The following is a 13,890-nucleotide window of genomic DNA, read 5'->3' as shown; positions in this document are numbered from 1 at the left end:
ACATTTGATTTTCTCTTTTTTTTTTTTTTGACTTCTTGATCTTTTTTTTTACTATAAAGTGTGGAATTACAAAGAAGAATAGTAATAACACAAGAAGCACAACAATGAAGATGAAGGAAGAACAATGATTATAGATATTGTGCAAAACGAAGAAGATGAAGAAGAGAAAAGAAAATTCTAAAAGATAGCAAATAAATGGATATGCAAACCTCAAACTTGAACCTGGCTCTGAGACCAAATGATTGAAATCATCAACTTAGCAACTATACACCTCGATAGCTAAAGAGTTATGATACATATGGAATGCAAATTGACCCCCTCCAACGAATTGAAACAAGACGGATCATTCAAGATTAAAGTTAGGGAAACTATTCTAATCACTTTATCAATGAAAATTTGATGAAGTAATTAGAATAGCACTTTGATTCCCTTAAAATGCCATAAACTAAGAAGCTTGATAAGTTGAAAGGAAAAACAAAGATTTTTGGGTTTTGAACGCCATAAGCAGAAAAGCTTGATAAGTTCTAAAGTTCATGTGAGAACTTAAAAACAAAACACTCACCGATATTGAAAGTTGAATACACTTCTGAATTATCCTACTTACAAAGGGAGTTAGCCTTGTTTATATAGTACAAAGGCCAAGTACAAAGGGAATGAATCCATTAAATACACTGAATGACATTCATATTCCTAATGCATGAATGTAGATTACTCATGAATCTACCTTGAATTGATTTGAATGATTATTCATGAATAAGCCCATAATTCTTAATATGGTATAATATGATCGAATGACCTTTATTCTTCAAAATGGGCTAAAAATATATCCTTCTCTTAAGATTGGACTTTCTCTTCATGATGTGGATTGAATCAGGTTGACCATTTTAGGCTCTTCTTGTATCCATAGAACTTTGACCATGTTTTGACTAGCTTGCTCCTTCCAAATGTCTTCCACTAAATAAGTTAAGATTTTTTTCATCCTTTTAGCTTTAGCTCTTGTCATTAGTTCTCCATGAATAGTTAAAGGATCCTTAGCAGAATTATAATCAACTGCTCATTTATATCACATTCTCTCTTAATCTGAATGACCTTGACCAAAGATTTGTCTGAGCAAGAATACATGGTATATTTCTCTCATGATATTTAGAGCGGATGATCCACTATTAATACTTAATAGCTCTCGTAAGGTTGGCAGTCACTCCTGATGACCGGTTGTTCTAATTCTAAAACTTCTAAACATATAAGTCCGGTATCAAAGAGTGAAGTACTCATACATGACATCCTTGGTGTCCCAAGTCTAAGGACCAAGTATACCACTAGGATGAAGGAATCATTGTCTGACAATGAGGTATTATCAACCATCCAGCATTCCGTGAGCGGATCAATCAGTGAACTCATTCTCCAATAAGCACCTGCACCATAGCCCTAGTATTCCCACACAAGTAGCTATAAGACCAGCTGCCTCCATCATATGAACGGATATACAGCACACCGGTCTATCCAGTTATCTCGATGTCCCTCTTGAGTGACCTATGACCAAGATTATTTAAGGTCTGTGTTTAAAGGTGAATCGATCTCATTATCATGATCTCATCATGATTTGCTTCTCATTGCACAAATCCATGGACATCACAATATATTTATGCAACAAGTAATTTAAAATAAAAAATTTTCATAATAATAATAAGCAAAAGAAGTGCATGTCATGTCACATGTGTCATCACTCATGTGATTGGCTTGTAGGGCACCAATGACTAGTAGTAACTGAGGACAAATAAGTCTAAAGAATTGAATTCTGCTGTATCATCTAGGGATTATGACGTAATGGCCTAGTATATCCATAGTCGATGAATCGAGTGAATTATTATCTCCATAATAATTCACTAATTCAAAAGGAGTTCTGACAGGGATGACTCACGGGTAGCTCGATATTGGGTTTATAGGGTCACACACATATGGTAGGTGTTGCGATGAGTAGAGGTTCATGTTAGGATCGAGAGCACTAAGAGGGGGGGGGGGGTGAATTAGTGCAGCGGATATTTTTCAGCGATTAAAAAACGAAAGCTGCGTTCGTTCGATAAAGACTATTTTGATGCAAAAGCCGATTCTAAGATTACTTATGATTAAGTGCAGTTTACGTTTAAACACAGTTAGCGTCTAAACGCAGTTTGCGTCTAAATGCAGATTGCGTCTAAACTCAGATTGCGTCTAAGCGCAGTTTGCGTCTTAGCGCAGATTGCGTCTAAGCGCAGATTGCGTCTAAACGCAGATTGCGTCTAAGAGCAGATTGCGTCTAAACACAGTTTGCATCTAGGAGCAGTTTAAGCAGAAGTATAAAGACAATGTGCTGCTGTTGTACAGCTCAAAAAGTAATCTGCAAGAAACAGATTTACGTCTAAACGCAGATTTACGTCTAGACGCAGATTTACGTCTAAACGCAGATTTACGTCTTAAACGCAGATTTACGTCTGAACTTTGAAACTCGTTTGTATACTCGCAGAAGGCAGTATGCAGTTGAAATCAAGATGTAAACGTGAACTGAGATCTGATGATTGTGCGAGGAAAGCCGATTTACGTCTAAATGCAGTTTTACGTCTAAATGTTGAAACTCGTTCGTAAATTGTAGAGGACAGTTTGCAGTTATCAATAGGATCAAAATGTAAGTGTAAACTGCAAAGAAACTCGTTCGTAAAAGCACGGAAGACGGTTCTGCAGAATCAAACGTAAACGTAAACTGTAATGTACGAAAACACGAATTTACGTCTGAATGCAGATTCGGAAGAACAGCACTTAGAACTTGTTCGTGAAAGCGCAGAGAGCAGTAGTAATGAAGGAGGTTTGCAGTAATGATAAAGTGCTCAAAAATAAACGCAAACCAGAGATTTAGAGTGGTTCGGTCAGTCTTGACCTACTCCACTTTTGGCTTCCTCCACCGACGAGGTCGCCGACGTCAACTAGGAGCCTTCCTTCAATAGGCGAAGGCCAACTACCCTCTTACAGATTCACTCCTTTTGATGGGCTTAGGAGACAACCCTTACAAATGTTTTCTCTCCTCTCTTTACAACTCAAAGTTGAAGAACAGAAGGAGGAGGAAAACTAGCAGTTTTGAGCTCTAAGAACCACTGAAAAGATCAAGATTTCGGCTTGTGTTCTTGCTATCTCAGTGCTGAATGGGTGGGGTATTTATAGGCCCCAACCCAATTCAAATTTGGAGCTCAAAACGATCAAATCCCGGAATTCCGAGATTAGGCGGTTGCACCTCCTGACTGGAGAGGTTGCACCGCCTGGCAGAGCTCGAAGACCGAGCTCAGGCGGTGCCACCTCTCTGCCAGGGAGGTTGCACCGCCCAGTCTTGCTCGAAGACTGAGCTCAGGCGGTGCCACCTCTCTGTCAGGGAGGTTGCACCGCCCAGTCTAGCTCGAAGACTGAGCTCAGGCGGTGCCACCTCCCGGCTGGGGAGGTTGCACCGCCCAGTCTCGCTGGGAGGCTTAGCCCAGGCGGTGCCACCTCCTGGCCTGGGCGGTTGCACCTCCTGGTGCAATCAGGGTCCGAATGGTTCATTTCATTCGGCCCGATTTCAATCTTTCAGGGGCCCAATTACCCCAAGATTAAGCCAATGGGATCACCTCCCATTTTCCAACTTAATCAACGTGCTAACTACGATTAAATCTAAGACAACTTCTGCAGCTTTGCTTCGGTGCGTCAATCGCTCCTTCCGGCGAGTTTCCGGCGAACTTCCGTCGATCATCCGATGAACCCTCGGTGATGCTCCTGCGGACTTCCGGCAAACTCCTGGACTTTGCGACGATCCACTTGGCAAGTTCCGACGAGCTTCGCTTGGCAAGCTTCTGGACTTCTCGGATCTGTTCTCGTAGAACCTCCGACGACCGTCCGAACTTCCGTCGAACTCTCGAACTCCCAACGTGATCATGAACTTGACTCCGGCGCAACTCCTGCTGCTTGTCTATCCTGCACACTTAAAACAAACACTTCGATCGAGACAATTAATCCTAAGCAATTAACCAAGTTGTCCGGCATGTCATTGGTCCCTCGACGCTTCGTCCGATTCTTCGGCGCATCGTCCTTTCCTGCAGCCTATTGCCCAATCGACCAGCAACTCCGATATCCTTGGCACAATACCCGCTCTTCTTGGCCCGATGCCCGAGTCTACGACCCGAAGCCTTCTGTCGATACGTCGACCGATCCACCGGCCCGACGTCCAATCTTCTGACATGTTCCTCCGGCACAACATGATGTTCCTGCTTTAATTGTCTCATCCTGATCAAAGCATCCTGCGTTACTCAAAACGCAGATTAAATCATAAACATATATCAAGTAGTTTCATCATCAAAATATGAGATTCAACAATCTCCCCCTTTTTGATGATGACAACTTCTTGATGACGGAGTTAAACCTAACTCCCAGAGTTTAAACAAACTCCCCCTATCAATATGCCATATTGATAGAAACTCTTAGATTCAAAAATCTAAGCAACATGTTATCATAAACGGAGTTAACCTTAACTCCCAGAGTTTAAACAAACTCCCCCTATCAATATGCCATATTGATAGAACCTTGAATTCAAACTGAATTCAAGTCATTGCAATATTCATCATGAATACTTGCAACACGTCAACATGAACATATGCATAAACTTATGCATCACATGTCATGTCATCAACATACTTTCATCAACATACTTCTCCCCCTTTGTCATCAACAAAAAGGAGAAGTATCACAATCAAGTGTTTGTGATATTGGTTCAACTCATTGCATGAAAAACATATTATCAAGTTTTATCATCATGCAATTTTGCTAGAAAATATGGCAAGTCTTGAATCATGCTTAGAATATTCAAGCTATCAAGATTTAGATATGCAAGTTTTATAGCATACAAGATAGCACTTGGTATGAAAATTAGAGATGTTCAAGATAGCAAGTTCTATATCATGCAAGCTAGCAAATTAGAGATGTTCAAGAAGGCAACTCTTGCTTCTTGAAATATGCAAATTTGTCAAGTTTTGCTAGATGTGCAAGTTAGCATTTTTGCCTCTTGAGATAGGCAAGATAGCACATATGCTTCTTTTGAGATAGCAACTTTTCGCTTTTCTTTAGACTACAAGCTAGCAATTTTTACGATATACAAGTTTCGCAATATACAAGCTAGCAAAAACTTCGAAAGCAAATGCAAGATAACTTTCTTGTGTAGGCTCATGATTATTGCTTCCTATTGTAATGTGCAGGTTGCAAGTCTTGCTTCTTGAGATATTCAAGATGGTGATGTTCAAGAAGACAACTTTTGCTTCTTGAAATAAGCAAGTTAGCAATCTTTGCTACTTAGGATAGGCAAGCTAGCAATCAAGTTTTTGCATCTTCTTGACTTGTGCAAGCTAGCTATCTCCCCCTTTGTCATTGTCAAAAAGAAAGGAAGAATACAGTTTTGTAGTTCTTTTTCCTTTTACAACGATTTCAAAATCATGACAAAGGATGAATAATCAAGTTATGAATGTCAAGACAATTTTTCATCATGAATATTTTATCATTGCATTATCATAAGTTGAAGTATTACATGCATTATTTCATTTCATCTCATAAGGAATATCAAGAAAAGTTATTGGATGAGGAGATAAATATTTTATGAATACACGGAATTATATAAAAATCATATCATAAGTGTTTCGTGTATTCATATTATCACATGAAGCATATTATCATTTTTGAGATTCATAACATGAATAACGTTATTACTATTTCATCAAAATCAATTTCGAGATTCACACAATATCATGAAATCATTAATCTCGATAAGATGGGAACAGCATTTTCTTTTTAAGTGATTCTTTTAACACATCATAAAAAACTCATTCATAATTCAAGTGATTTACAAGATATCATAAATGAATTTATCACTTGTATTTCATCAAAATCGAGAACTCTAGAGATAGAAAATGATTGAAGCATTTAACATGATTGAAGCATGTTTGATATTTAAAGTGTATCTTATGTCGTAAATACAAATCAAGCATTTGACAAATCTGAAATCATCCTCAAAATTACATTCAATAAATTCATGTATGACAAGCATAGATTTATTGAAAGATCAATAAGATAGAGGATTACATTTCAAGTGTTCATCAATTGTAGCATTTCATCATATGGTAAGATATCAATGCGTAAAAGTGTGAAGCAAGATTTTGTTTGATATCTTGATACAGGGCATATAGCAATGATAGCAATCATATATTTCTTGGTGATGCAAGTACGGCCTAATCATAGCATCAGTGATAGCAACCATATCAACATCAGTAATAGCAACCATATCATTATCAGTAATAGCAACCATATCATTATCAGTAATAGCAACCATATCATTTCATATTTTTCATTTACATTATTAAATTATTAAAAATATAATTTTCAAGAAAATTTAAAGAAAAAGAAAAATGCATCATGAAGAACATCATGTAATTTCGAAGTAAATTAAAGGCATTTTGATTACCTTAGCGTCGAAAGGCGTAAAGGCATAGTTTGCCACCTCGCCTTTGTTGATTTTCTCCTCGTCTTCGGAGGAGCTCGATTCATTCCAGTTTTTGTTCTTCTTCTTGCGTTCAAAGCAAGTAGTTCCGTTCTTTTTACTTTTTAATTTTTATTTCATTTGTAGTTTAAGTTCACCATCACTTGAGCTTATGCTCGAGTGGTCTTCAAATGTTCTATGTCCCAAATCCTTCCTGTTCTTTGGAAGGTGGTTCTCAAGTTCTTCACGTGCATTGCACGTCATTTCATATGTGATCAATGAACCAATTAGTTCTTCAAGTGGAAATTGGTTCAAGTTTTTCGATTCTTGAATAGCAGTTACTTTTGAATCCCAAGTTTTAGAAAGTGAGCGCAAAACTTTGTTAACGAGTTCAAAATCCGAAAAGCTTTTACCAAGTGATTTTAAACCATTGACGACATCCGTAAAACGGGTGTACATGTCAACAACGGTTTCGCTTGGTTTCATATGAAAAAGCTCGAAATCATGTAGTAAGATATTAACTTTCGAGTCTTTGACTCTACTAGTTCCCTCATGCGTGATTTCAAGAGTGCGCCAAATATCGAAAGCCGTTTCGCACAAAGAAACCCGATTGAATTCATTTTTGCCCAAAGCGCAAAATAAGGCATTCATAGCCTTTGCGTTTAAGGAGAAATACTTCTTCTCCAAATCCGACCATTCGTTCGTCGGTTTAGAGGGAAGTTGAAAACCGTTTTCAACGATATTCCATAAATCCAGATTTAGAGAAATCAAGAAAACTCTCATTCGAGTTTTCCAATAAGTGTAGTCCAATCCGTTAAAGAACGGTGGACGAACAACCGATAAGCCCTCTTGAAGAGCCATTTCTCTCGGGTGTAAATCCGAAATGAGAAATACCCCGCTCTGATACCAATTGTTAGGATCGAGAGCACTAAGAGGGGGGGGGGGGTGAATTAGTGCAGCGGATATTTTTCAGCGATTAAAAAACGAAAGCTGCGTTCGTTCGATAAAGACTATTTTGATGCAAAAGCCGATTCTAAGATTACCTATGATTAAGTGCAGTTTACGTTTAAACACAGTTAGCGTCTAAATGCAGTTTGCGTCTAAATGCAGATTGCGTCTAAACTCAGATTGCGTCTAAGCGCAGTTTGCGTCTTAGCGCAGATTGCGTCTAAGTGCAGATTGCGTCTAAACGCAGATTGCGTCTAAGCGCAGATTGCGTCAAAACACAGTTTGCGTCTAGGAGCAGTTTAAGCAGAAGTATAAAGACAATGTGCTGCTGTTGTACAGCTCAAAAAGTAATCTGCAAGAAACAGATTTACGTCTAAATGCAGATTTACGTCTAGACGCAGATTTACGTCTAAACGCAGATTTACGTCTTAAACGCAGATTTACGTCTGAACTTTGAAACTCGTTTGTATACTCGCAGAAGGCAGTATGCAGTTGAAATCAAGATGTAAACGTGAACTGAGATCTGATGATTGTGCGAGGAAAGCCGATTTACGTCTAAATGCAGTTTTACGTCTAAATGTTGAAACTCGTTCGTAAATTGTAGAGGACAGTTTGCAGTTATCAATAGGATCAAAATGTAAGTGTAAACTGCAAAGAAACTCGTTCGTAAAAGCACGGAAGACGGTTCTGCAGAATCAAACGTAAACGTAAACTGTAATGTACGAAAACACGAATTTACGTCTGAATGCAGATTCGGAAGAACAGCACTTAGAACTTGTTCGTGAAAGCGCAGAGAGCAGTAGTAATGAAGGAGGTTTGCAGTAATGATAAAGTGCTCAAAAATAAACGCAAACCAGAGATTTAGAGTGGTTCGGTCAGTCTTGACCTACTCCACTTTTGGCTTCCTCCACCGACGAGGTCGCCGACGTCAACTAGGAGCCTTCCTTCAATAGGCGAAGGCCAACTACCCTCTTACAGATTCACTCCTTTTGATGGGCTTAGGAGACAACCCTTACAAATGTTTTCTCTCCTCTCTTTATAACTCAAACTTGAAGAATAGAAGGAGGAGGAAAACTAGCAGTTTTGAGCTCTAAGAACCACTGAAAAGATCAAGATTTTGGCTTGTGTTCTTGCTATCTCAGTTCTGAATGGGTGGGGTATTTATAGGCCCCAACCCAATTCAAATTTGGAGCTCAAAACGATCAAATCCCGGAATTCCAGGATCAGGCGGTTGCACCTCCTGACTGGAGAGGTTGCACCGCCAGGCAGAGCTCGAAGACTGAGCTCAGGCGGTGCCACCTCTCTGCCAGGGAGGTTGCACCGCCCAGTCTTGCTCGAAGACTGAGCTCAGGCGGTGCCACCTCTTTGTCAGGGAGGTTGCACCGCCTAGTCTAGCTCGAAGACTGAGCTCAGGCGGTGCCACCTCCCGGCTGGGGAGGTTGCACCGCCCAGTCTCGCTGGGAGGCTTAGCCCAGGCGGTGCCACCTCCTGGCCTGGGCGGTTGCACCTCCTGGTGCAATCAGGGTCCGAATGGTTCATTCCATTCGGCCCGATTTCAATCTTTCAGGGGCCCAATTGCCCCAAGATTAAGCCAATGGGATCACCTCCCATTTTCCAACTTAATCAACGTGCTAACTACGATTAAATCTAAGACAACTTCTGCAGCTTTGCTTCGGTGCGTCAATCGCTCCTTCCGGCGAGTTTCCGGCGAACTTCCGTCGATCATCCGATGAAACCTCGGTGATGCTCCTGCGGACTTTCGGCAAACTCCTGGACTTTGCGACGATCCACTTGGCAAGTTCCGACGAGCTTCGCTTGGCAAGCTTCTGGACTTCTCGGATCTGTTCTCGCAGAACCTCCGACGACCATCCGAACTTCCGTCGAACTCTCGAACTCCCAACGTGATCATGAACTTGACTCCGACGCAACTCCTGCTGCTTGTCTATCCTGCACACTTAAAAAAAACACTTCGATCAAGACAATTAATCCTAAGCAATTAACCAAGTTGTCCGGCATGTCATTGGTCCCTCGACGCTTCGTCCGATTCTTCGGCGCATCGTCCTTTCCTGCAGCCTATTGCCCAATCGGCCAGCAACTCCGATATCCTTGGCACAATACCCGCTCTTCTTGGCCCGATGCCCGAGTCTACGACCCGAAGCCTTCTGTCGATACGTCGACCGATCCACCGGCCCGACGTCCAATCTTCTGACATGTTCCTCCGGCACAACATGATGTTCCTGCTTTAATTGTCTCATCCTGATCAAAGCATCCTGCGTTACTCAAAACGCAGATTAAATCATAAACATATATCAAGTAGTTTCATCATCAAAATACGAGATTCAACAGTTCGGATATGAGATATCCATTGGAGACCCTATCTTATTGAATATCCAATAAGCCCCTAAATTATTAGATCCCATGGATGAGATCTAATAAGAGTCAGTGAGAGATTATTGGGTAGAGACCCACTAATCTAAAAGGCTTGGGTAATTGGATGGAGATCCAATACCCAATATGATAGGAATCGTAGTTAGCACGTAATTGGGCTTGGATTGGGCCAACCCAATTATGGGCCAGCTAGGCCCATGTAAGAACTTTGTTGGGCCCAATAAGAAGCCCAAACAGTGTCCCAAGAAGACTCACCGTCGTGGCACAATCTTCGAGACTATGTCAGGCGGTGGTATCGCCAGTCTGGGCGGTTGTACTGCCCCTGGCAGGGTGCCAGGCGGTGGTACCACCAGTCTGGGCAATGGTACCACCCAACATAGCCTCCCAAGCGATGGTATCGCCAGATCTGGGTGGTGGTACCACCCAAGACAGTGTCAGCCAAACTGACACTGGGCGGTGGTACCACCCAGGACAGTGTCAGCCAAACTGACACTGGGCGATGGTACCGCCCAACGCAAGCGGTGGTACCACCCATGCCCGGGGAACCTAGGATGAGATGTTTTTAGGCTCCAAGTTTGAATCAACTTGAAGCCTATAAATACCCCTCTCATCCCTGGTTAAAGCACACAAGTATTAAGAGTAAAAAAGTATAGAAACACTGTTGCAATCTTGTGTGAGCTCCTCTCGTAGTTCTAAGTGTTAGAATAGTTTGAGAGAGGAGTGAGTGGGGTGTAAGGGTTATCTCCTAAACCTGGTAAAAGGATAATTGAGTTGTAAAAGAGTGGTTGGCCTTCGCCTATTGAAGGAAGGCCTCTAGTGGATGCCGGTGGCCTCGACGGAAGAGGAATCAAAGGAGTGGATGTAGGTCACAATTGACCGAACCACTATAAACAGTCATCTTCTCTGGTTTGCATTTATTCTTGCTATTACCTTACTGCAAACCTCTTCAATAGCTTACTACCTTCAATACTTTTACGAACTCGCTTTCAAGTTAAGTTTCCGAAAATGGTTTTACGTCAGAAACGGTTTTATCATATGAAAGTTTTTAAACCAATGTTATTTTACTGCTGCACTAATTCACCCCCCCCCCCTCTTAGTGCCGACCCTGATCCTAACATAATTCGTCCCACTAAACATATGAGGACGAGTGATAGAGTGACCATCTTGATTACAAAAAAAAATCATTTAAACTCTCTTGGGTGTTAAACTAACTAAGAGAACCAGGCTTGATACCAATTGTTAGGATCGTAAAGATACTAAGAGGGGGGAGGTGAATTAGTGCTTTAAGAATAAAATTTTGATTTAAAAATTTTAATAAAAAAATATGTATCGAAAATGTATTTAAATTAGAATGTGAGTAAGGATAGTGACTAACTAAATTAGTTAGTAATAGCAAAGAAAAGCATAAAGAGAAATGTAAACCAGATTTATAGTGATTCGGTCGTCCCGACCTACCTCCACTCCTGATTCCTCTTCCCTCGATACCATCGACTTTCACTACCGATCTTTTTTTTAATGGGCCAAGATTAACTACCCTTGTTACAACTCTTTTTCCTTTTCACAAGCTTAGGAGAGAACTTTCATACCTCTCTTTTATAAAAAAACCTCACACCTCTCTTAGAATGAATGACCTCTTAACTCAAGAGGAAGAAACTCAATATTTTTCAAGAGATTTTACACACTTCAAATCACAAGGTTTCATGCTTTCACCAAGCAAGTATGAGTGGGGTATTTATAGACCCTAAATGGCTTCAAAAATAGAGTTAAAAATTTAAATGCCTAGATTTTAGGGGTACTGATGATACTACCGCCTGCACCGGGCGATACTACCACCATACATAGCCTGGGAACTTGAGCTTTGGTGATATCATTGCTCACTTGGGCGGTACTTTTTTTTAGGATTCCCGAAAAGCACAGTTTGTGCTTTCCAGCTCACAAGCGGTACCACCGCCCAACCCAACCCCAGGTCACTAAATTGGCCTTCCAACAAGCCCAATTTGACCTTGATTCAAGCCCAATGGACTCTTAATCAAGTTGGCATAGTTATGCCCCAAAACTAACTCAATTAGACTTTAAATGACTTTGATCAAGACTCAACAACTCTAATTACAATCATGAAGCCTTTAGTACATTGTCCGGTATATTATCTTTCATTTGGCACTTCGTCCGAACCTCCAGCGTATCATCCTTTCCTTCTGCATATTACCCGATCCATCAGTATATTGACCTCCTATAACATCCAATCTTTTCGGTGCAATATCCGATCCTTCTAGCTCGATGCCCGAACTCATGGCACGAAGTCCATCCTCCGGCACGTCAACCAATCCTCTAGCACGATATCCAATATCTAACATAATGCTCTCAAGCCCAACGTCTAAGTCTCTTACTTCTCTAATTCTCATGCTTCATTGATTTGTCTTTTGATGGTTCAAATCCATAATCAAAGTTTCTCCTACATTACTTTTCTCAAATGCTTATTAATCTATAAACATACTAATTAACTTTATTATCAAAATCTGATATTTAACAAATAGATCATAATAAGTTTCTAGAAGATTGACCTTTTGCGAATTGATACGCAAAGGTGAGCCATAATTTAAGCAAAATCAACTAATTTCGTAAGGGACCAAGGGTGAAGACGATGATCGAGAAAGAGCAATCAACACTATATAGAAGCCATAGGGTTTTATAATGGGGTGGAGGTGAGAGGATGAAAGTTGAGAAGGTGATAGATGAGGAAGGAAAGAATATTTATAAGATTAAAAAATAAAATATATTATTTTATTAAAAATAAAAATAAGGATACCTTTTGATAAAAAAAAATAAATATTTTTTTTTTTCAACCAAATCGACCAATTATATTCTGCGCGAACATTTACTGGATCAGTTTGTTGCATCACAGATAAGATGTACATCACCAAGTCGGTCATGCAGTGTCCTCGAAGATGGCAATCTTTTGAAGTCATATACCTTTTAGAGATTCCCCATGCATGGAGTCAAGGATAAGGGAATATTGGGAAAGGAGGAGCATGGGAAGATTTGGGACCTCAAATTTGTGACACATGTAAGACTCCTCAATCCCAACTTGCTCACAGAATCCACTCTCTGAAAACCAAGTCTTTGTTTCTTAGCATGATGACAGTTCTGGCACAAGGGTATGGTTTCTTCATGCGAAGAATCTTGATATTTTGATATGGCCGGTTAGATTTCTCCTATGATTGGATAATATCATGGAGAAATACGAGTATATGACTACTATTGCAATGTTAATATGTTAACATTGTATTGTTTTTTTCTTCTTCTTTTTTCAGAGATCGGCAATAAAGATTCGAGTTATAGAAATCGGTCTTTAGTTGTAGTATAAAGATAACTTTTGTATTTATTAACGTGTCCTAGATTTTATATTGATAATGGTAAATTGTATATTGTAAGTTTAACTAATTTAATTGATAAATAGTATACAGTAAAGTTATATGCTTGAATCCCATCTTATCAATTTATCCTTTGTGAAAAAAAAAAGAAAATAATGGATTGTATATGTTCATAATCTTTTCTTTCACCCCATCACAACTCGAACTAATCTTAATATCTTTTATTTTTCTAGGGGATATTCTTTCACAGACTAATATTGACCATATGCCAACATTTTGGGATGAAATTTAAGAAAAAGACATCTGAAATAGGACATAGATAGCATTGTTTTCCCAGTGGAATTAGATCCAATCCAACATCAAGTTCTTGAAGTCATTTTTGATTAGTTTAGTTTCTATTATTTTATGGACACATTGTTAGTTCATAAGATTATATGGTGAGATATACACAAATTTAAGATTTCAACAAAATCATCCATTATCTTCCATTTGTCCATAAATGTGTGTGTGTGTGTGAAAACCTTGAAAATGGGAGAAAAGAAAAACAGAAATCAAGATGCAAAATTGTTATCCATTGTATTGGATAGGACAGAAATGAAACTATAAACTGAATCAACCTTAGTCACCAACTTCAAGCTGTATGGAACTCGCACATATTATAATTCGAAC

This window comes from Musa acuminata, chromosome BXJ1-4 (genome assembly GCF_036884655.1).
Source record: "Musa acuminata AAA Group cultivar baxijiao chromosome BXJ1-4, Cavendish_Baxijiao_AAA, whole genome shotgun sequence".
NCBI lineage: Eukaryota > Viridiplantae > Streptophyta > Magnoliopsida > Zingiberales > Musaceae > Musa > Musa acuminata.
The sequence above is the reverse complement of the archived record's forward strand: the minus strand, read 5'-3'. Positions refer to the sequence as shown.